This window comes from Manacus candei, unplaced genomic scaffold (genome assembly GCF_025592945.1).
Source record: "Manacus candei isolate 608988 ecotype Guabito, Panama unplaced genomic scaffold, ASM2559294v1 h1tg000008l, whole genome shotgun sequence".
Classification (NCBI taxonomy): domain Eukaryota; kingdom Metazoa; phylum Chordata; class Aves; order Passeriformes; family Pipridae; genus Manacus; species Manacus candei.
The window spans coordinates 21096852-21122033 of record NW_026138056.1 but is presented as its reverse complement, the minus strand read 5'-3'; the positions used below and the strand labels follow the sequence as shown (position 1 = coordinate 21122033).

General features: G+C 37.8%; 1 long non-coding RNA gene across 1 annotated transcript in view; it reads left to right on the top strand.

The window, feature by feature from the left end:
• Positions 1 to 1097: 1097 nt before the first annotated feature.
• The window catches only part of LOC127463263 (uncharacterized), a 38469-nt gene continuing 14384 nt past the window's right edge, over positions 1098 to 25182 (top strand). Inside the window, exon 1 of the long non-coding RNA XR_007900714.1 lies at positions 1098 to 1463. This is a non-coding gene — a long non-coding RNA (uncharacterized LOC127463263). The remainder of the gene's footprint in view (positions 1464 to 25182) is intronic.

Genomic DNA, 25182 nt, shown 5'->3' with positions numbered 1-25182 from the left:
ATTGGAGACTAGACTTCTGAGTAGAGTACCTAGAAATACATGCCTATGAGTGATGTGTGACTTGGGCTCTGAGGGTCCTAGACTAGGCAGCTTTGGCTGGGATTTCAGCTCACAGTTGTGCACAGAGGCTGTTTCCCCACTCTCTTCTGTAGCCTCTGTTTTGCTTTCAGAAATACACCAATTTTACTAATACCAATTTGTATACTTTTAAAAGAGCCAAGCTAAGTTACATTGTTACTATTGATCTGGTGAAAAAAAAAGTTTGGACATCAGTTTCTTTTTAAAAAAATCTTTCTTTAGAGTGGTGTAGTATTTCACTAACAGTCTTAGTTAAATGCTCTTAGCTAAACATTAAAAATAAGATACTACATTTCTCCAGTCACTATAAAAATGGAATGTTTTATTACAGTTCAACTACATTGATAAATAATTTTTGGAAATTAAAAATTCAGTTCTAATAGCATTTTTTATTTTCAAAATATAAACTTGAGACTACATTTTTAAGCCAGTGCAACACAAAGTAAAGAATAGTTCTTCAGGTTCCCAGCTATATTCATATTTTAGGTTTTTGCACCCTTGAAAATATTTACATTACTTCTGCTTTATCCCTGCTTATTTACTAATGGCTTTTGCCACTGTTATCATTGCACCCTGGTTTTCCTTGCATGTAACCTTGTTTTTCACTGCCTTGACATAAAAATGAACAATCTGATAAGACAGCACATGATAAATTTTAATAAACTTTTCCCGTAAAAACAGGGAAAACAATAAGATCCCTGAAATAACCTTGGAATGGCTGACACACTAACTGAAAAGATATGTTGATTTTTTTTGGTTTTTATTCTCAAGAGCATTAGAAAATATGTACTTGTGTAACAAGATTCACAAAAGTATGGAGTAGTAGTGCTACACAGACAATATCACAGATCCATGCAGAATTCTACTTAAACTGACATCAAGGTAAATTTTCAATATTTGTTTTGCTTTAGAGACTGAGTTTTTCTTGATTTTCTTAAGATGTCTTTTAAAAACTGTTTTGGCCATAGTTTGATAAAGTGGAAACTAAAGTTACTGCCCAGGCTCACAGGAAAGGAAAATCGTGAAAGCTTCCTGTTTATTCATAGCAAGAAGTGAGACACCATCGAGAAAAATGGTTTGCTTAAAAAGGCAAGCTTGGTCACATTTTTTTGTAAGCAAAAATATTGTGGTCTGAAAGGGTTAATAATAAGCTTTTAAATTTTTTTTTTCTTCTTCTCTTCCAATAGTAATGATTTTTACTTTCTTTTTTTCAGACTCTTCCCTTGATGTTTTTTGGTGGCTGTAGAAAGTACGGAACTGTCTGAGACTCTGGAAGTCAGCAGAGTTGCTAAAGGATTTGAACTGAGGAAATCTTAGTGTCACAGAAATGATCTTTTTCCACCAAGATATTAGCAGATAACCTACCTTACATTTTTGTTTCAAAGGTATAATAGCAATGTCTGGTAATTCTAACAAAAATGCTTGTAGCTAAACCATAACTAAGATTATGTTAGAAGGCTTTAAGTTTTATTATGTTAAAAGGTTTTAAGTTTTTTAAATTGCTTAAAATTTAACAAACCAAAATGGCATGAAACTAGAGTTTTATTTCTCTTTTAGGTACTTCTTCATTATGCATTCCACTGAATAAGCTTCAGCATGAGTTTTTTTAATTAGAAGATGTTTTACTTAAAAAATACATGTGTACGTTCCTTTGATATTTAGCCATTGTTGATGTAGAGGGCAGCATGTGATTCTGCATGTATTAGCCTTCATTTGATTGAGTACTTTTCAGAACTCCAGCCATCCTAGGGTTATTTCAACACACTTTCCCTCACTTGTCTTCAGGCTGTGAAGGTCACACCACAGTTGTTATTGCCTACATGATCTGTGCCATTGTAGCCTCACATTGTAAGCTAGGGAGTCTTTAATTCCATAGATCAGAAGGTGGGCAAGTGTTAATTTTTTTTCTTTTAAATTAGATGCTTAAATACATTCATATACTGACTGAGAGAGGTAAATAGTACCTTCTAGAAAAGCAAAAAACCCAAGAGAATGAATTGCAATGGGGCAGCACTCCCCCTAGCCATCAGTTTGAGTTTGTTTTAGATGGTGAATTATTAGGTGTTCCATTCCTACATATTTCTTGAGAATACCTTGTTACTCTCATCATGAGACGTAAAGGAGTACAAAGTTTTGGGTGTCAAGGATTCTGTCTTAGGTTCCATGGCGATAACTGCAGGAGGAAAGCAATTTTCCTGCCTTCATGGTCCAGTTTATTTTCATCAGATTTCTCTTTGGCAGACACTCTCTTCTTTTATGGTTCTATAGTTTACTCCTATACCACTTAAAAAAAGGAATTTTTCAATTCTTTAATTGTAGTCCACAAGTGAAAAGAAGAGTTGTAGCACGTCTTGACTTAAGGAAGCTCGTCTGCTAAAACTTATATTGAAATTATATCACTAACCACTCTAATTCTATCCTTTTTAACAGTGAAGCTTCTTTAGTTGTCGCAACCTTGATGTCATCATATTTACTTAGCATAAAAAATGCTTGCAGTTTGTGGCAGTGCCAAGCCCTCATCACCATAATGCTTGCCCTGTGGTATGGTGACAGCCCTCTTCTCTAAGGCCTATTCCTATTTACCTTTTTTCCCTTGCTATGTTTCTTGATTGTATTTTCTTCATTTTCCTCAGAATGACCTTTATTTTATGTGGTCAAAAATTATGTGAAAATTGACAAAACGGCTTTGAGTAACAATTTCAGTCATGGTGTTTTCTTCCCGTGTTTTCAAAAGGTAAGATGACCAGTCTCTGCAGAACTTCTTGGTGTTGTAGGAAAAAAAAATGCACAGTACATAGTGATTTAGGAAGTGTGAGCATGGAGTGGTCCACAGGCTATTGGAAAGTAATTTAGTGTTTCAGAAATAAAACCCAAACCTCCTTCTTTTAGGAAATCATCAGCCATTTGGCAACTGGCTAAGGCCATAAAACAATGCTACCTTATGTCCTGTAGGGACTGGGAGCCTACTCCCAGTACTATTTGTAGTAATTTTCTTTGACAAAGACAACAGAGGAGCATACAGGAAGAGCCTAAATTAATTTTTTCATGAGCAACAGTTATGTGGAAATTTTTCATTGTTCTTCTTGCCATGCACAAGAACACGCCTGCATGATAAGGAAAAGCAGACCTGTCCCCAACAAAAAGAGTGATCATGACCATAGTTCATAAATTCTTTCTGCATTAGCAGTCAGGCCATGCCCATCTTCTTCTCCTCTCTCTTGTGTATATATACTCTGTGTGACGTAGAGTTAATCAGTCTTTTTCTACTCAGAAAATGTGATGCTCCCATGGTGCATCAAACTTACCATGTTGAAGGTATGCAATAAAATTCTGCTATGTATTAAGAATGCAACTTGTCTTGCCACAGAAAGAAATGAAGCAGCCAAACTTACCAGAAAGGTATGGCAACGCTAATCTAATTCACTTGAACTAGACTAAGCAGAGATGAAAATATTTGTGTCCTGGTGACTCAAATCAGGTGTTGAAACAGTTCCCTTAAGTGAAAGCAACAAAAATGTATAGTTCCTCTAGTATAGTGTCAGTTGAAACAAAGAGAAACACAGAGAGAAGCTTATGACAATTATAATATTTATGTCCAACGAAAATGGGGAAAATGCTGCAATATTCAGTTTAAGTAGTACAATGGCACCTATACAATAAAAAGAACTGTTTTGGAAAAAAATATGTTGATTGCAGTAGACATTGAAAGGAAGAGGAGAAAAGAAGGAAAAGCATAGATCAATTATACAAATGGGCTAGTTTCCAAAACAAAGGGGCCGTACAGAGATTCATAGGCTTGTTAACATTTCCCAGTAAATTAATCCCTGATTAATGACTGAATAAAGCCTGCTTCTCTTTACACTTTTACTGGAAAGAAAAATTGTAATTGGGATCTTTTGGAGCATAAACTGGATGGCTTGCTGAACATTCCATCCGCTCTGTGGCTTGTTCTTTCAGGTTTCATCCTAATAAGTTGATTTTTCTATCAGTAATTTGCATTTACATTAAAAAATACTGAAGATTTTATCTGTATTTACTTTTTTACATAAAAGTTTTGCTGTAATGGCAACAGACAATATTTATTTTTTTTATGTAAGTCAATTTGGAATGCGGAATCATCCCATTGTTTGTAATAGTTCAGTAGTTCTGTTTTACAAGCGGTAAGTTTACTAGTGTCTCTTAAAACAGGCAAACATTTTATCCTACACCTTGGATAATGATCAAATAGGTTTAAATACCAGACTTGCAGTAAGCAGATGCTTGACCTTACGTTCCGAGGTGAGTAAATTCCATACATTTTTGTATATATGAGTTTGGCTCTGTCTCTTCTGTCAAAGAGAAATACAGAGGTGCTTAGTAATGCATGTGATCTAGCTGAATTTTAGAGGAAAACAGACTTGAACTGACAAACCCAAGTGGTAAAAATAAATACTTTGCTGAGCCTTATTTTAAAGTAATTACCTTGATCGGAATTGAAATTCTGTTAATTTTGCTTATTGAATGGGAAAAACGGGAAGTTACAAATTCAACTCTCACGAGTGCGGTTCTGTGAGAGAAAAAAATATGTTACCTATTATATGTTTATTTGTAACAAATTATTATAAATAGTATCATATTTGATAAACAGAAATTATATAAATCCAAAGAAAGCTGTGACTCAGTGTTTGTGCTGGTTTATATTGAGGGTAAATGAGAAACAAAATGATATGCTAGAGAGGATTCAAAGCACTTTTGACTGAAGTATTGCCACAGACTGGACGACGGAGATGTATTTCTGTGGCATTAAAAATTTTGGAAATGTACATGTTGTATGGCAGGAATAGCTGGGAATAACAGCAGTATTTCAGAAGTTTGGTGTATTTGAAATTGATATAAAGAGGGATATACTCATTGTTCCCCAAACCTGCTTCTAATTATGTACATGAAGCACTAGATGTTACAGTTAAAACATCAACCATGCTTTCTAGGAAATTTAGATTATAGAACTTAGGATGGTCTACGTTGAAAAGGGACTTAAAGATCATCTAGTTCCAACACTAGTGGACTAGTGGCAGGGACACCTGCCACTAGGTCAGATTGCTCAGAGCCCCATCCAACCTGGCCTTTCTTGAACACCCTCCAGGGATAAGGAGTCCACAACTTCTCTGGGCAACCTTTTATGTATATATATGTATATAAATATATATAAATACAACTGTTTGCTGTACAGGATCTCTGACATAATTTTGTCATGTGTATTATCTTTTTTATTTATGAGAAAATCTTTGCTTGTCTCAGAAAAAAATATACATTCCTTATCCTGCCATTTTGAAAATACCCAGTTTTCTGTATTTCCCTATATCCTGTCCCTACAGGCATTTTCAGTACTTTCTACAATATGCAATAGTTATACAGTACTTACTGCTTCCTCTTCATGGAGGAAATAGTAGGTGATGCAATAAACTTAACATCATAGAGATGCATTGCAGAAAACAAGATGCACATTGTGAATGAAACACCTTAAAAAGTAACCAAGGATCATCAACCTGAGGACTTCATATTTCAATTATAGCTCATGCACATGGCTCAGAATGTATTTAGCATGTCTTGAACTTTGGCTACTGGCTAAGAATCTGAATCTGTTAGAGGAAATCAGATAAGCCCCCAGCAAATTTCCCCAGATACTGAAACAAGACTAGATTTTAGACTTGAATTGAACAGTTTAAAGTCGTTGCCAAACGATTATGTTCTTTATATCTGACTTTGACTAGGGAACCATTGCTGAAAAGAAGGTGGTACAAAGGCAAACACAATCCCTCCTCAGAGAAGGCTAACTTGTGGGAGCGCTGGATGAAAGGGGAAATGAGTTCTCCAGAGCCTTCTTCCAGTGGTGGAACAAGGTCATTGAGAGTTTCTCAGTCTTTTTTCCTCAAGGCAGAGCTGTGGAAGGGGAGCAAAAGCTTGGTACAATACTTTTTGTTTTGACTGAGAAATGTAGAATAAGAAAGTAATAAGACTGTAAAAATCACTTAAGTCCATAAGAAATTAAAATTCTGAGAAAAAACCTTTTTCTAGAGAGTTACTAGAAACCACAGGAAAGAGGAGCAACTGGAATCAGAGTGCACAGGTCTGTTCTAGAGAATCTTCCTCTAAATAGCAGGCTTTGACAAGATTTGAATACGGAAAAGGTACTTCACTGAATAATTTAGCTCCTGTAACTGAATGGATTGCAGTGGCATGCAAACATTTCCTAGACGTGCAGTTACTCCAGGAAGGTTAAGAATAGGCTGTGGAGTAGTTTTTGTATAACAGCCTCGATTGAGAAGCAAAGGGAAGAAATTATGTAAAATTTACTAATAGCTCCATTTTTAAATGGACTGGATTTACCCTCAAAACTTCACAGATCCTGAAGATTTACATCTTTTCTGTGTGACAGAACCATAGATTCTAAATGTTGGAACAGTCAGCTGTTCAGGGCAGCATAACACCTCCCTGAAGATGCATTTTGGCCCATGTACTTTTTCTGGTGTGTTAAGCGATACTGGAGCTGTAAAGGAGGAATTGCTGAGAGTTTAAATAGCAATAAACCTATCTATGAACATCAAGGGAAAAAACTAGGCTTGGCTTTGCATATAAACATATAAACAATGATGACTGTCTCCCAAACTAACAGCCTGCTCTAGGTATTGTTTTTTTCAATTTACAGTGTCTTCTATTTTCAGTTAAATCATTTTAAAAATGTGTGTATAGAAGCACACATGTACTCTCACAGTTAAACTGCTGGGAATTTGAATTAAAAGAGACAGGAAATAGATAGTTGAGATTTATATAACTAACTCAGGGTTAAGCAGTGCAACTCCAACTCCCTTGAGGAAGTCTGAATGTTTGAGATGATCGTATGTATAAATAATAGCTACATAAAATCTTTTCCAACTTTACCTCTGTAAATAGCAGCTATAGTAGCAACTACTGTTTAATCTTCAGAAGGGCTTATTCCTGCTTTACTGTAATTATTTTATTGGCAATGAAAGTGATCTGAATAACATGACTGGCTTTTAAAACCTAACCTCACTGCAGTTGTTTCGTACAGGCTACCATTTCAGTCTTTGGATGCTCTTACTAATGGCAAAAAGAAATTCTCAGATAACCAATAACAACCTCTGCAACACTACTAAAGTTAAATAACTCTGGTAATTTGGCACTTCAAAACATAGCGTTTCCTTCCCCAAACCGTGATTTACAGTTAATATTGACAATACCTCAGATAAATCTTAAAACTGAAACTATTGATGTTTCATTTCACACAATATGGGCTTTTCATTGTTTCCATGGACCAACACTGACTACTGACCACAAATTTTAAGGAGCTGTAGGTTTGAGTCCTCCTTCCAAAATCCACAGAAATTATCAAGGTTGTTTTGGTGAAGTTCCCTCAATAAATACAAGGACCATTATGCATTTCAGAAAAACGACATTTAATCTTTGGTTCAGGTTAATTTAATTTAGTTATACATGTTGACAGTTATTCTGAAGCACACTGTTTTGACATTGCATTTCTTCTAGATATTTGGAGAGTTTGCTTTGACTTATTTGGAGGAAACCTTCAGGAAGGTCAAGAGTCACGGCTGAAACATCACTTTCTTGAGCGACTCTCAAAATAAACAATTTAGGCTAGCATAGGTTATTGAAGTCAGTGTTTCTTTTGTGTTATTCTATGTTAATTGAGAGGCCTACATTACAAAATTTACTGTTGTTATACAGAAAAAAGTGTCAAGGTCATTTACTGTGCCCCCAGTCACATCTCCTTGGTTAAATAATGTAAAAACAGCAAAGAAGCTTATTACTGCCAGCTTCTCTCTCTCCAAAACTTCACTTAAGAGTGGGAGTATGACAATTTTAGGACAGAGAATTTAAATTTACTTAGGCCATATCATGTAAAGTTGGCTTGAGACCTGGGACATCAGCTTGTGACTCGAATTTACTGCTCTACCAGTTTTGTTGTTGCTTTGGTAAAAAATATGTTTAGCACTTTCTTACATTACTAAAATAATGTCAAGATTATGAAGATCTCACATATCATTGTAATATGGGGCAATGCAAGTATCATAGTCAACTGAAACTAGATAACTCAGTAGAAAGTGTGTACTTCTGTAAGCATCATCTACTGGGATTCCCTGGAGTGACTGGGTCTCTGTTTTTGTGCCAGATTAGCAATGATATTTTGACTAGGGATGGATTAACTCCAACTTGTAGTCAAGTTAGTTGATTTAAAATTGAAGTTTCCCAGTACATGTAATTGTTTTTATAGTGACCTTCTTGCCCTCTTTTCTTTCCTTTAGTGTTTTTGTATGTATTGGTATTTGAAAAAAGTTTCAAGTATTCTTTTGAAAGCAAATGAGGAAGTTTAACCACTTGCACCAATACTATGCTGATGAACCTCAAATCCCTTACATGAGGATGGATTTTAGGCCAGTTTCAGTTACTCAAAGAGATTTCATTGAAGAGTCACCAAATTCCAGATGTATTCAATATTCTTATGATGGCTGTAACATTTTTCTTACACTCACCATGTAGTCAGTAATGATAGGACAATAAGGCTGTTCCACGTTGAAATACATATCTCACTTTGGAGTTATGTGTGATGTTTTTATCCAGCGTTAGAATCATCATGTATATTTACTCAACCAGACAGGATTTTTATACCTACAGAACATAGTGTTTTGTTCAACTATTAACCCTTAGTGGTAGACTTCTTCTGGGTCTAAGGGTGAGTAGCAAGATTTACCTGCTGAAAGGCCTGGACTTGAGACATCTATGGTATACCAATATGTTTTTCTGCAGTTTCTCAGAGCCCGATTTTGGTATACTTTATTTTTGTTGTTGTTGTTGTTGTTTTCCTTGATCATATGGTATATTAGGTAAGACATTAGTAAGTCTGCTCTACAAGTTACTGGTCACATTTCTCACATACAGACTAGGGATCCAGTTTAAACCATCAGAGATGTTTGAATAGTCTCTTGTAAGTATTTAGTAAGCTATTTTACTGCACATCTCTGATCAGTGGCTTGCTGCTGACTCAAGGCAGCTATTCTCTGTGTTGGCTCATCCAAGACACAAATTCTTTCTTTTTCCAGACAGATTCTACCTATGCATGCTGAGTGCCCACTACAGTTTCATATCTGTAAACTTATCAATGGTATTGCCTTTTTTGAAATAACACCAATATAATAATTAAAGTACTTAGGTTAGTATATTTAATTTTCTATTCTTGAGTCACCGAGCAGTAGCATTCCTCTAAAATTGCTGTTAAATTTTCAATAACCATGTCCATGAGTCCAACCTGCCACATTAGGGACTTTCTCTGCGGAGACACTTTTCTTTCCTTTTCAGTCTGCCTAAATTATTGGAATGTAATGATGTCCACAAGTGCTGGACTCATGACCAACATGTTCCACACTCTCAGCAAGCTCAGTTTTGATACCACGCTGCAGCCATAGTAGTTGCTGTACTTTACTGCCCTATGTTTATAATTTCAGGAACATTGTAGCTATTACCACGTGCTAAGTCCACTTGGGGACAATTATCGACTAACTCAGTAGCCTTTTTGCTTAACTAAAATATGATTTTCCTCTATACTTTCTGATATATTTATGTCCACTGACAGTCAGACACACTGTTTCTTTACTCTCCAAAATTTCTAGGGCCTATCCATAGCAAATCATCAGCTCATGGGCTCCAATAAGCACAAACCCTCATATTTTACTATTATTTTCCAATTAAGTTAGTAATCTTAATATTTTCACAGTATTTTAGGTATCAGTGTTTTCTGCTTTGTGTCTGTTCGCTTGATATTCTTCTGCACGGTATTTTGGATGATACTACTCTGTAATCCTGTATCTCAGGCACTGGTCCAAAATACTACCTTTCACAGAATTAACACTCCCTTTTTCAGTTATCCAGGATAGCCTGGTCAAATCCAGCTTTCATTAGGATAAACCACGCTGGTTAAATCTGACTTATTTGTCCGTTTACAGAGAGCTGTGATTTTATCATGGTTTAATTTATTCATTCTGGTTTTGGTTGCTGACAGTTAACAGGTTTCCTAGTGGCGTGTAGTTTCCTTTACGCTTTCTTGGAACAGTATGCCAATTTCAGTCTTTCATTATACTGTTTGTTTTATTTGAATTCTCCCTTCTCTTTTTTTCTTTCTGTTGCAGTTAATTCCAGTTTCTAGCTCTTCTTTAAGTAATTTAATATTTGATTCTCTGAGAATGGATTTTTGCTGTAATTCCATGCTATTTCCCCTCAAATAATACTCAGGCTTCTCTGAAATATTCTTTCTTTAGCTTTTAAAAGTTCTTCTATTCCAATGCAAAAATCTTTCAAGTATTCATTAGATTATACTTCTGAGTAATTAAATCTTTCACAGTAACTTCTCCTGGAGCAATCTGCATCAGGTAAATGAGGCTCTTAATAGTTCAGCTTCTCCTGCCGGGCCCCTCAAATATTACAAAAAGCAACTTTAAAACTGGAGATCTATTAACTTGAGCCATGTAAAAACCCTAATACCATAGCTTGCATGGGTGCTTGTCTTACCTGTCAAGTTTCCAAAAAACAAATAAACCATGGCTGCTACAATCCTGTGCTTACTCCTCTTTATCTCTTCCTTTCGGTTCAAAGCCTGAATGAAACAGAATGTTTGTAAGTATGATTTGGTTTCACCTTAGAAATAAAATAGACTAGAGTAGGCTGGACTATTTCAGTGGGAAGGGACCTACAATGATCACCTAGTCCAACTGCTGAACAATTCAGGGCTGACCAAAAGTTAAAGCATGTTGTTAAGGGCATTATTCAAATATCTCTTACAAACTGACAGGCTTGGGGCATTGACCACCTCTCTAGGAAGGGGTTTGATCACTCTCTCTGTAAAGAAATGCTTCCTAATGTTCAGTCTAAAACCCCTCTTGGAATAGCTTTGAACCATTCGCATATGTCCTGTCACTGGATACCAGAGAGAAGAGATCAGCACCTCTCTCTCCACTTCTCCTCCTCAGGAAGCTGGAGAGAGCAATGAGGCCACCCCTCAGCCTCCTTCTCTCTAGACAAGCCTAAAGTCCTCAGCTTCTCCTCACAAGATGCGAAGATGTGCCTTCCAGCCCTCTCACCAACTTTCTTGCCCTCCTCTGGATGCTTCGTATCCTTTAAAAACTGTGGGGCTCAGAACTGCACAGGGCACTAAGGTAAGGCCACACCAGCACTGAACACAGCAGGATAATCACCTCTTTTGACTCGCTGCTGATGCTGTGTTTGATGCACCCCAGAATGGGGTTTGCCCTCTTGTCCAACAGATCACACACACTGCTGGCTCCCGTTGAGCATCCTGTCAGCCTGCACGTCCAGACCCCTTTCTGCAGGGTTATTTCCAGCCACTCCTCTCCCAATTTATATTGTACCCCGTGTTACTCTGTCCTAGGTGCAAAATCCAGCATTTCAACTTCTTAAATTTCATGCTGTTATTCACTGCCCAATGCTCCAATCTATCTGGATCCCTCTGTAAGGCCTCTTGTTCCTCAAGACAGTCAGCAGCACTTCCCAGTCATCAGCAAACTTGCCAACGGTGCATTCAACTCCTGCCACCAGATCATTGATAAACATATTGAACAGAGCTGGCCTTAAAATTGAGTCCTGAGGAACACTGCTGGTGACCAGTCGCCAGCCAGGTGTAGTTCACTCCATTTACTCCATTTACTCCAACCCTTTGAGCTCTGCCCTTCAGCCGGTTCTTCACCCAGTGCACTGTCAACTGTTCATCCCACAGTTGGACAACTTGTCCAGAAGGATGCTGAGAGGACCCATGGCTATCCACTAGCCTCTTACATGGAACCTTTAAAATATAATTGAATACTGGTCTTTCAAAACCCCTTGTTCTGCATCAGTCAGCACTTCACACTGAGCTTACTGGCCAGGGACCTAGAGGCACTTGGCCCCAAAGGGCCAAATTAAGGACCAGTAGTTTACTGAAACTCTAGTTCAGATGTTGAAAATATAAATTAATTAGAAATTGCTCTTCAAATGGCATCCTCCTTTTCCTGCTTGCTACAATTCCATGTACTATAAAGGCCATGTTTAAAAGGGAAGGATTGAATCAGGCTTTGTGCTAGTTTCTGGAAAGATACCCAAGACTGACTGAGCTATGTGGGGCAAAGTGACAGCAACAGTGACATCTGCAGATCTAGTGCTGTCACTATCAGCAGCACAAATGTGTTCTTGCATTTTTTATGAGTTTAATTCATTGGAGGATAGAATAGATCTTTTGACAAATTCTGTGCTACAATTACAAGTCTGTTGCTCAAAGAAAAGACTGTTTCTCAACTGAGAAATCAGAGACTTTGGTCATCTGTAGGCTGAACTGCTACAGTAATTTAACACAGAAGCAAGAAACATATAATCCAATTATGGGGGAGTAGTATCTAAATCACTGCTATTCCTTTTTTTAATGGTTTTCTTTGGAATCCATTAGCACAAAAGGATCTTTATGTATGTAAAATATTAATAAAATGAAAAATCGAAGTGATCATAGTTAGTTGTAAGTGAACAAAGTGCATTCATTTATGTTCCCTCTAAGTCCTGTCATTCTTCTCCAGAATATGTTGTCATGGTATCCAATATGGCCATGTCCAAAAGTAGTAGTAACAAATGATGATGGTTAGGGACATGTAGCAGATTACTTTTTCTCTTTGGTATCTAGTGTGGGGTTGAATGGGCAAAGATAAGGGACTGTTTCAGCCTCAGAGGTAATAGCATTCTGAGGCTAAACTCTGGAAAAGTGGGATCTAACAAAGCTGAAAATACATGATGTAGAACAAATGTTTGCAGAGATTTGGAGTATTTTTTTGAGAAATGAATGGGTTTTAACTTATTACTTTAAAAAAAGCCCCTGTATCTCAGCTTCTATAAACCAGATTGACATCTTTGAATTAATAACAGTTATTTAGCCAGATTAGACAAGCCTAGATTCCAAGCCTCTCTCAATTAAGAAGACCTTCAGATAAGACCTTGGCTCTGTTTGAGGTAAAAAAAACCCTGTGCAGCCTGTGGCCAGAAAAAGGCTCCTGTCCCAAGTTTACCAAGATGCAAAACTATACTGATTTAATTTCAAATGTTACATTAAATTGGGTTAGTTAAGACTGTGATAAAGGAAATGTTTATCAGAGTCTTCCAGTCTTTTCCTGGTCTGAAACTGAAGTCCAAATATTCTGGCCAATATGAAGGGTGCAGAATTGTTTTCATATGAATGACATGAATGGAGAGATTAGTTGTCTCGAAATAATTATTTTTCTGTCCTAGACCTTTAGAAATGTTTTCTAGGGTGCTGGGAAATCAGTGGCTAGTCCAAAAGCAAGACAAAGGAACAGTCATAAATATCCCTCTCCTTCCAAATCCTGCAGAAAAGATGGCAAGATTAACATATATGTGGCTGCATAATTTTTTTCTGCTGTCAGTCACCCTTAATCCCTTCCTATCTTAGGGAGGCAGGAAAACACAAGGATTTGAAGGGCCAATTCAAAGGGCAGGATGGCAGTCCATTTCACTTAACTGTAGGACTGCAGTTGTGAATGGAAAGAGCATTCCAAAAATCTGCATATCACAATCTTAACATCATGACAATAGCAACCACCCCCTTGCCTAACTAAGTCTTCCATTGCTGTTTTCATAAGAAAGGTGATCTCTGCAAATAAAAATATTCAGCTGTTGTTGCCTCAAAAATGAATTCAGATTTTAACATAGTTACTTTCACAGAATTTTCACAGAATATTCTGAGTTGGAAGGGACCCACAAGAATCATTGAGTCCAACTCTTAAGCGGATGGACCATGCAGGGATCAAGCCCATAACCTTGGTGTTATTAGCACCACACTCTGACCAGCTGAGCTAATCTCTTCCTTAAGGCTATCATATTTTACATCAAAATCTTCCCTGAAACATGTAACTTTTTCTTATGTAGGTTTAGCCTTTCTTACAGCCCTTCTAACTTCCCTCTCTAGTCAATGGAGAAAAAGAGACATCTTCAGAAAGCAAATCAGAAAGCTCCTTCAGTAGCAGTTCGACCTGTCTTGCTCCATGAACTATATACAGCACCACAACTTTTAATTTGGGCAGTATGAAATCAACATCTTTGTATCTTGGGCTTTATTTGAGCAGGTAATAAGCAAGTGATGAATCTGTGGTACTATCCAATAAAAGCTAAAAGTTTCATTTTTCTAAAATATCCCCTGTAAATCTTCAGTTAGGAACTGTGGTACAGATGAGAGGAAAGGACCGAGTCATATACACATAAATAGACTGCATGTCTCTGGTGATATCCACAATCATAACTCTGAATATAATCCTTGCCAACAAACAATGTCTGTCTGTAAAAGGCATTTTAGAATTTCTGAAGTAAATGATCGATTCATATAAGAACAATGTGACAGATTTTGTCCATGTACCCTAGATAAAAAAAGAACAACAGCTCCTTAAAATGTTTTGCATTTATCATCTTTAGGAAAAAAAAAGGAACTTGGAATCACTGTCCAATCTCAAGGGATATTTATTCTGTGTCCAGTATGACCGTAATTATAATGATAATATAATGAAGAAATGTTCCCTCTCTTCCTGTAGCTGCACAGTGGCAATCTGCAGAAAATTGCCTTCAGCTGTAGATATATGAATATATATTTTCTAACAGTGAACTGTGTTCTGTGTTCTTCTCATAGCACACTTTTTTTTTTAAGGGATCCCCTCATGATCTGCGATAAGGGAAGGAGAATCTATCATGCTATTAAGAAAGTACCAAGTAGACCAAGACCAAAGTCAAAACCAGATGCCAGCTTAATTTAATATAACTGACAAAAAAAAAGCAGCCAAATACAAAAGGGCACCAACATTGATAATAGTGTGAATTATAACTAATTGTGACCTTATTCCAAAGTAAAACACATATGCCCATGCAACAGCTGCAAGACTGACTAAAAATGCTGAAATATTTCCTTTCTTAGAAATATTCCCATGTATTAATCGCTTCTAGAAACTTCCATTTGCCTCAGTTACATATTATGTTTCATAGGGGGGCTTTTGCACAAATTTTACAGAGTAATTCAGTTTTTTTTTTTTAATTTTTATTTTGTCATGACAAGTATAGAATATTTCTTCCCACAATAATTTACTTTCAGATGTGTTACAACCCTAGCACCAAAGCAGTAGGTGGTGAACAAGACGAAATTTGACAGAACAGGAGCTCTGGACTGTACCCCCAGAGTCCATTTTAATTCCTTCAGTTTGCATTGGTTGTGTACTGAAAATGTTGCACAATTCCATGGGGGAATTTGAAAAAAACCCCAACCCAGAGCTATGCACTTACATTAGTTCTTATTCTTGAAGCAGTGCTTTGTAGATACATCCTTATAAATGACTAGCTGCTCAGTATCATGAGAATTCTCATCAACCCTTGTATGAACAAGTATAAAAATCGAGGCATGCTCCTCAATTAAGAGAATTTTTTCAAATATCTGAGGATATTTTTTCTCCTTCTGGTTATTTGCGTTTTAGCAAAGAACATGAGGTCAGTTTTCATTAAGATAGCAAACTAATTTCATGTAGACTACAAACATTTAGGACTCAACTGAATATAAGCATATAACACATGAACTCCGTCCTTTGTGGACAGAAGGATGGAAGAATATTGCAGGTATTTTCTCGCTCATTACCAAAAGACTTGTCACAGTCTCTGTGGAAGGAACCTGGCAAGCAGGGAACGTCATTACCCAGTTTATTTTCCTGTCTCTGAAGGACAGACAATGTATAAGCAACTGTAGCAGATGAAATCAGTAGACTACTGACACTGAAGGGGAAAAACTGAAAAGCAGTATGTTGGCACAAAGCCAGCGTAGCTACAATTGAAGAACAGAAGACATGTTCCCAAGCAGAAGAACGGGGAAGAGAGGTTATAAATTTTACCTTCCTGCTTCAACCACGTTGTTCATATGTCCAACTCAGTAACTAAGTCCAATGTTACCTTGTCATTGTCCTTGGGATATTTGCATGCCAGTATTTGGCAGCCCTTGTTATGCAATATTCTTTGATTTCTACCGTGCAAATGACAACTGTAATATGCCAAGCACCAAAATGTTGGCTTAGGGTACACAAAATGGCTGAGCATGCTGTTGGGCAGCCCCAAAATTTACTCCTTGTGCACTGAAAACCAAGTGAAACGTGGACAGCAAAAGTTGCTGAGGAAGTGAGAACCTTTCTTACAGCAGTCATTGGGAACCTGTTACCTCCACTCATAGCCTTTATTACATACTTATATTCCCTATAGCTCCTGTTGGGAAGCTAGTGATGGATTCTGACATTTCACAGAATCGCAGAGTGGGTAGGGTCAGAAGGGACCACACTGGGCCATCTGGTCCAACCTCCCTGCTCAATCAGGATCATCCTAGAGCACATTGCACAGGATTGTGTTCAGGTGGTTCTTGAATATCTCCAGTGAAGGAGACTCCAAACCTCTCTGGGCAAGTTGTTCCTGTGCTCAGTCACCCACACAGTAAAGAAGTTCTTCCTCATATTCAGGGGAAACTTCCTGTGTACTCGTTTCTACCTGTTGCCTCCTATTCTACTGCTTAGCACCTCTGAAAAGAGACTGGTTCTATCCTCCTGACACCCTCCCTTCACATACTTACATACACTGATGAGGTCCCTTCTCAGTCATCTCTTCTTGAAGCTGAACATGCTTAGCTCCCTCTGCCTTTCCTTATAAGAAAGATGCTTCAGTCCTTTAATCGTCTTTTTTGCCCTCCACTGGAACCACTCCAGAAGCTCCATGTCTCTCTTGTACTGAGGAGCCCAGAACTGGACACAGCACTCCAGATGTGGTCACACCAGGGCTCAGTAAAGGGGCAGGATCACTTCCCTTGACCTGCTGGCAAAGCCTTTTCTAATGGACCCCAGGATATCATTGGTTTTCTTGGCCACCAGGGCACACTGCTGGCTCATGGACAGCTTGTTGTCCACCAGGACTCCCAAGTCCTTCTCTGCAGAGCTGCTTTCCAACAGATCAGCCCCCCAGCCTGTACTGGTGCCTGGGGTTATTCTGTGTGGAACCCTGCATTTGCTGTTGTTGAACTTCAGATAGCTCTTTTCTGCCCATCTCTCCAACATGTTGAGGTCTTCTGGAAGGGCTGCACAGCACTCTGGGGTAATTTAACCCTTTTCCTTCCAGTCAAGAGCTGCTGGGCTACTAAAGCCTGCATTCAGATCTCCAGAAATGAGAAAAAGTGTTTTACTCTTGGTGATGGATCGTGAACTAGTATCACAGTTGTAAGTGTACTAACGTTGCTCTGAATATTCCTTGCTTCTGGCTGGCCAAAATTTGGTGCAAGACCAAGGACATCACTAATGTAAAAAGAAAATAATAAGAGCTCCATTATTCCACAAGTTACATAGCTCTGTATTTTAGTTTTTCTCTAAGGAAGAGTAAATACAACAAAACTCACGTACTAAGGTTTGTGTCACAGTTGAAACCCAGGGACTGTAAAAGACAGTATTACATGTATATGTTCCATGATCACAAGGAAACTCTCCCTTTTTTTCTGCCTCATGTCTTACCCTGCAGAATACTGTGTTTATGTTGCCTAATCTAGCATTAAGAAATCTATTGTGCTGGATTAAGTATTATCTTCCTGCTTGGAAGGATAATGCACTGCTTTTGAAAGCTATTTATTATCAGCATGCAGGAAAAGATTTTGGTTAAGTCTCTTTCCTCCACTGCTGCTTGTTTGTGATCTGTTCAAGATAAGTCTTAGCCTCCTGCTGCTGTCTCAGTTTCCCTTTCTGTGAGGCAGGGACGTCTCCCTGATGCTGCTCTGCAGGCAGTGTAGTGTGCACGTGAGATGGTGTGCTGGCTCAGAGACAGGTACCCAAATAAGTCTACCTGCATCTGCAAGGCTTGGTGCTGTGGTGGAGTCGGCTGGTACAGTGAGAAAGATTAAACTGGAACTTCATCAGCAAAAGGCAATGTGATCTCCAATACCAGCAAATTGAGTTCTGGTAAGTGCACTGAACAAATCAAGGCACCTTTTTGATACTCATGTTATACGAGACGAAGTTTATAATGTTGATCTGTATCAAGGCAGGACGTGCGACCTCATTTGTCTGATGTGGGCTCTCAACTACAATCTATACCTTCATTATCTCAAGTGCAGGATAACTGTAACCCATTCTCGCTGTCAAGTCACAACTAAAAACTACTGTGAACTGAAGGTGACTTGAAATGCAGCCATGCAATTATTAAGTAATGTGTCATGCAAGGAGCACAGTGCATTACAGCAATTGCTTTGGCAGTGCACTCATCACCAGCAAGAAAGGAGGTGAAATTCATACCCTCTGTTTTGACCTTTGTCTCCCGAAGTGGCTCAGGACCAACCTGGCTGAAATTCACTGTGCTGTGTGCTACAGTTGTGACTACAGGTACTGAAGTTGGGGACCAGCTTGGGACCTAATAGGTCCTGGGGTGTGAACTGTGTATTTTGTATAAGTACTTCTTACTTTTGGACTTCTTGTTGTTGTTGTTGTTTTTGTTGTTGTTGATTTTTTTTAAGAGGCTGTTCTTTGTAAGCACAGGGGGAATTATTATCATGATTCATGCGTTTAAGCAGAGTGGATATTATGTTCATCTTGTTTGACTTTCTGCAGGGCAATGTTCTTTCTCCTTTCCCCCGGAATTCCTGCACGATGCACATGTGTATGATGGTCTCACCATTTACACACATGTACATAGTCAGATCAGGATATATATTTTACCATCCCACCCAGCCTCAAAGTAAGAACTTTAAGTGCTTTGAAATTTCCCGTGCCCCATGGTAAGCTGTTCAAATTGATACTTTTTACTCTGCCACATGGATGGGTTTGTTTTGTCAATGCTATATGAGCAGGTATGTTGCCTGCTCTAAAATTTTCTTTTAAATGTGATTATTAATATTTTTGAGGTGTATAGGATTTTTTAAAAATAGGACTTCACTCATCTACCAAAACCTAGGTGAATAAAATATCTGACATGTTTTAGTTTAAATGGTTTTGTGGATACGTTTGATTGATGTGACTGGTTTTTATTTTGCAGCTGTCCTCATCTTTATGTTTTCCAAAGCTATTATAAATGTTTCAGTCATGGTGTGAAATGAAGTTTAATTTTTGAAAAAACCTTATTATATAGCTTAAATATTTATAAAATATTATGTGAGGAGCTGTTGCTATTGCTCCTTAAATGAATTAGAAATAAAAATAATGGCATGCAAAGAATTGAGATCTCTTGGAGCATTAAAAATGACTCCACTAGGTGGAGAAGTTGCATCAAGTATGCAACTAAAAATGTTGGCACTAACTGAAATCATATTGATGCTGCAAAATTTAAACTCCTAATAACAGATTAGTTTTTGTATCATACTTCCCTTCTATCATTTTTAGTGAAGAGCACTTTTAAATTTGTGGCATAGAAATTCTGTGAGGTTGTAGAACACCATATTAATGATTAACATATATTTCTTAATACATTAGCTGAAGAAGTTGCTTTCAGTAGTTTTCAACTTTTCTGTGAAATGTACTCATTTAGAACACTTTTCTTCACCATCCAGCTCATTCTAATGACTTGCTGACAATGCAGATGGTCTAAGGGTAGAAAGAGTGAATGAAAAATCTTGGCCAAAAAGTTACTTAATTTTTAAACGTCCTATTACTAACTGGATCCCAGTTAGTAAGAACATAAAGAAACATTATATTTTATTATTTTCCCTGTTTCTGTCAACATGACCAATATTAAATAACTCAGAACTAGGAAGAGGACAAATGCTGACAACAGGGAATATTTTAATGTATATTTTTGTGTTGGGTATAGGTCCCAACCATCATATAGAATTATGACTGGGGTTGACACTGGAATTTTTGTGGATTGAGAATTCTGTAGCATTGCAGTAGGTCCCATAGAGGTGGGAGGAAAATAAAGACTAATGGGGACAGTTTTTCTTAACCCGATGGGACTAATCTGTGGATGTCGGGAATTTGCAATCCGCATATTTGTCTGCTGAAAATAATTAAAAAGTGGTATATGGTTTGTGTAAGAGTCAGGGTGTAAAGCTTCTAGGACTCACATGTCCAGAAGGGGACAATTTAGAAAGGGTCATTGCTTGTTTGGGTGTGCAAGCTAACACCAGGCTTCAAGGTACATTTTGAGTTGGGGTTTCGAAGTGTAAGAGAATTGCAGGGTTTTTTTTTTCTCAGGGGAGTGGAGAATCAAGAAGATGGCAGAAATGCTCTATATCTTTCTTTAATATTTACATATGTTTAATTAATACAAGTATTACAAATGGGATTTGGGACTTCAAGTCTTCAAGATACTTGCTTATGTCTTTATCCTGGTGGTCTGACAGAGTTAGGAAGAGAGCAGAGGATGACAGTGCAGAAGGTTGGATGTGCTCTTTCATTATGCTCTTAGCCCTGCAAGTAATCAACATTAGATATAGAGTTTGGAACTGGATTTTGAAGACTCCAGTTTAAAATATGTTATCTGTGGCTTGCAGAGTTCAGGAGACAAGACAACAGGTGCTGGTAAAGAGAAATACTGTGTGTTTTTTTGTTTGGATGCATACCAGGTTATAACTAAGATTAGGGCTGGTAGAGGGCTACGTATTAGGGTAAGGCTCTAACTTGCTTTAAATTTAGGGCTGAGGTTAGATTTCAGGTTAAAAGGCATTCTCTTCTATTGGCACATTCATTCTTAAGACCCTAGATATTTACTTCATCCTATTATTACTAAAGAGTTAGAATTGGGCAGGTTTTGGAAATTACCAATGTTTCTGTGTTGTCTTGCAGACGCTAGATTTACGCTGCTGCCCTGACTAAGGTATCTAAGGAAATCTAAACTTTACTGTTCTCAATTTATGAGTGGGAGTTCCAGGGACTAGGGAAATACAAAGATGACATGTTTCTCTGTGGAAATATGGTTTTCTTTCACTGTCATTGATGTTCTCACTTTTGGTGTTGACGTTAATATTAAGATTGAAACTAGGGTTAAAGTTTTGGTTTTAATACTGAAAGGAACTTCTTTTGCTTAGGCCAATGCTCTATGTTCTCATTTACTTCTGGGCTTTCTTCAATTCATTCATGTAATTAGATTTTATGTTAGGATTTGTACTTCGTATGATTTACGAAGACAGACAGAATTACTATTTATTTATAGTAATAATTAGTGTAAAATAATAGCTTTCAAAAATTATTATATAACATAGGGGAGAACACTAGAAAGAACTCTGGCTAATAATTAAGTTCAGGTTCAGGGTTGTAAGTAAATTTAGAGCTTAGAAATCTAAAGCCTCAAAACTACAGTGTATTCTCTTCTTATATAAGATCTACCCATGTTTAGAAAGGGCAATTTCTCAAAGATATTACTGTAATTAGAGGCCATATCTAATTAAAAATAACTAAGATTAAATTTAGGGCTGGAGTTATCATTTGGAAGGCAAGTTTATCATTTGCAGGCAAGTTGAAGAGCCAGGTTTGTTATTGCATTTTGTAGGGTACTCTGAGGTGGAAAACGGGAATATGTCATTCGGAGACAATGCATTATTTTCTTCCCACCCAAGAAAGAGAACCTCTGTCAGGAATTAAAGCTAGAGTCAAGGTGAGGGTTAATTAACCCCTGTGTGCTCCTGGCTGGGGTAGTGGGATGGGATGGGACAGCCTGCCAGTCTCTGCCCTACTTCCCCAGGGGTGCCACAAGAGTTTGTCGTCCTGTAGAAGTGCTGCAAGAACTGATTTGAGAGATGTGTGACAGCAGTAGTTAAGACTTAGGTTGTCTTACAGATTATGAATTTGCCTTGTGAGTATGACGAAGGCTCTCGTTAGCACAGGGGAACATGAAGGTATTCTCATGCTTTCTGTCTTCCTTGTTCTTTGTTTCCATATCTGGGCCTCATTTTCCTTGATGATCCATCATGTCCACCTCCCTTTGGAAGATGGCAATTATTTCACCCAAACATAAATCCAGACCCAGCTGATACTTTGCTTTAGATTGTCTCCCAGTTTGGCAGTTTGGCAAAGGGTTGCACTGAATCTGACTTTGTCTTCCAGGACACTTTGAACTGAAAAAAAACCCCAAATACAGGAAGTATATTCATGGGTTGAGTGACAGCACATCTGATCAAAAGATGCAGGCCAAACAATGCTGAAGGATAATAGACATAAGGAAAGGTGGACAAAAATTCAATTTGCTCTGATTGCTCCAGTGGTCAGAATTCCTACTGGTGGGTGGATCCTCAGTGATGAAGACAGAGCAAAGGCTGCTTACTAAAAGCTTCACTGTTGTTAGGAGAAACCATCAAAACTGTGTAGATCAACAGGACTAGTGCAAACATAGATCTTAATGCACACACTGTACAATGGTATGACAACCTTTTCTTGACTTGATCTGCAATTCTCACACTATAAAAGATACTGCCAAAATTCGGGAGGGTGGGCATCTATCCTTTGCCACGTATGTGAATGGGTATCTCCAACCATTTAATACTCTTTTAGCTTGTAACAAACTAGTGATTTGTCTTATTTTCAGTAATTTTCTCTCTTTTTCTTGTGCAAGTTGAAAAATATTAACAGACTGCCATGCACAGAATCTGCCTGTTTTGCTGTTACCTCAGAAAAGGGTAAAAGGATGACCTAAAACTGTAGTGAAATGGGTGTTATGTCTTATCCTGGGTAGCAAGGGATAGGACAAGATGAAATATCCTCAGGTTGCACCAGAGGAGATTTAGATTGAGTACTAGGAAAAATTTCTTCACCAAAATTATTGTCAAACGTTGGAACAGGCTGCCCAGAGAAGTAGCTGAGTCACCATCCCTGGAGATATTTACAAGGTATGTAGATGTGGCACTTAGGGACATGGTTTAGTGGTAGCCTTGCTGTGCTGGGTTAACAGTTGGATTCAATTATCTTAAAAGTCTTTTTCAAACTAAATGATTCTATGATTTCACGGGATTCACAGAGACTGTGCAGTTTTCTTCAGTTCTGAAGGCCACTGAACTGGCTGTCACAAAGGCAAGACACGAGAAGGCCCCCCTTCAAGGTACAGAAGGGAAATGGAGTTATTTATAAACTTTTTAAAATTTCAGTTTTGCCTGGTTGAATCACTTTGAGTTTCCTGGTAATAAAAACAAAGGAAAAAGCTTTCTAAGGAAAGCTGACTTCTTTGAATATAAAAGTCTTTTTTTTTTCTTTTGGGGAGGGGTGAGTGTCATTACTACAGGAAAAAGATCGAGTTCAACCCTTTGCTGTATGGTAAGTGCAGATTGCTTCTCAGAAACCTAGATCACAGTCGCTCTTCTGACTTCTGTATTGTACCAGTTTTGCACCTTCTGATTTGGTGATAATGAAATACAGTCTTCCAGCCTTTCGTTTTTGCTTTTTGAGAAAACATATCCTGTTTGTTTTCATAAGTGCTTCAAAGCATTCAGAAGTGTTTAAACCAGGCACATGTCTGTACCAAATTAACATGGTAGGCATAAGGAGTGCTATTGTATTTATATCTTACAAATCATCTCCACCCCCTTATCTGCTTTTTGAAAGAATAGTTTGTCTGAAATGGTAGCTGACAATTGATTTTTTTTTTTTTAAGACGAAACATTGAAAAGGATTATTTGATCAGGAAAGGAAACAATCCTCTAATTTCAACACAGGTAGGGAGGGCTTGATAATGTCTTTTCTATGTTGGGAGCTTTTTGTTCTATTTTTTAGATCTGTTCCATATCATAGAATCTTAGAATGGCTTGGGTTGGAAGGAACCTTAAAAATCATCTTGTTCCAGTCCCCTGCCATAGGCAGGGACACCTTTTACTAGACCAGATTGCTCAGGATCCCATCCAGCTTGGTCTTGAACAATTCCAGGGATGGGGCTTCCACAACTTCTCTGGACAACCTGTTCCAGTGCCTCACCACCCCCACAGTAAAGAATTTCTTCTTAACATCTAATCTAAATCTACTCTCAGTTTAAAACCTCTACTCCCTGTCCTATCATGATATGCCCCTGTAAAAACTCCCTCTCTTGACTATTCTTCACTGTAAATTTTGCTCTGGTAGCTCTTGTACCCGTCAAAACAGCCTGTGTGTGCTAGTGCAGGTAATGCTACAGGAGACTGATGCACTCCTAAATATTATGCGATGGACAGAGAACAGAAAATAATTTATTTTGGTTGTGCTTCAAAGCAAGAGAAGTGAGAGGTAGACAGAGTAAAAAACCTCCTGTTTTCAGATCTCTGTATGGAAACATTCCAGATCGCTGGCTATTCTGAATAATTGTTTTCCATTTAATTAAGGTAGAATCAAGAGATCAAGAGCCAAGATGTCCACAGTCAGAGATAAAATCGTGGGACACAAAGTTCAGGTGTGATGAAGGAGATTTTTGCTTAAAAGTGTGACATCTTTAGAACAATTGAAAACTCACAAGGAGGAAGGTTGGGAACTCCTTCCTTTCAGCAACACCAATGCAGAACACTATGAAATGTGTAAGAAAAAGCACTATCTTTTGGAAAGCGAAAGCTTTATTCTGTGTTCAGAAAACAGCAGATGCAAGTAACTTTTACCTTAACCTGTCAATTCAAAGATTTTCAAGCTGATATTTTTTGCTTGTTTTGCAATTGGTTAAGGGAGTCTGCATGACTTTTTTGTAAGGGAAATACTGATTTTCAGTCCAGAAGTGCTTCATCAGCTCCATGTTATCATGAGTGCAAGAACATTTATGCAAGTCCTAGAAGTATTACTCTCCCAGGAAAATATTTTAACAGTCCAGTTTCACACTGGCATTATTATATTCCATTTGATCGGTAAAATTAGTAATCTAGAGCTAAAGAATGGCAGGAAGAAATTATGATTTCTCTTATTCTCTGTGCCTGTATCCTCCATCAGTTAGAGAATTTTCAGAGATAAGCTTTTCCATGTGGAGAAATCAATCATTAAGCAGTCATAGTATATATATATGGAGAGTGAGGTGTGCAAGAGTGGGGTCTATGGGAGCCACCTGGCAGCATACAATGATAATTAGAAACCTCAAGTG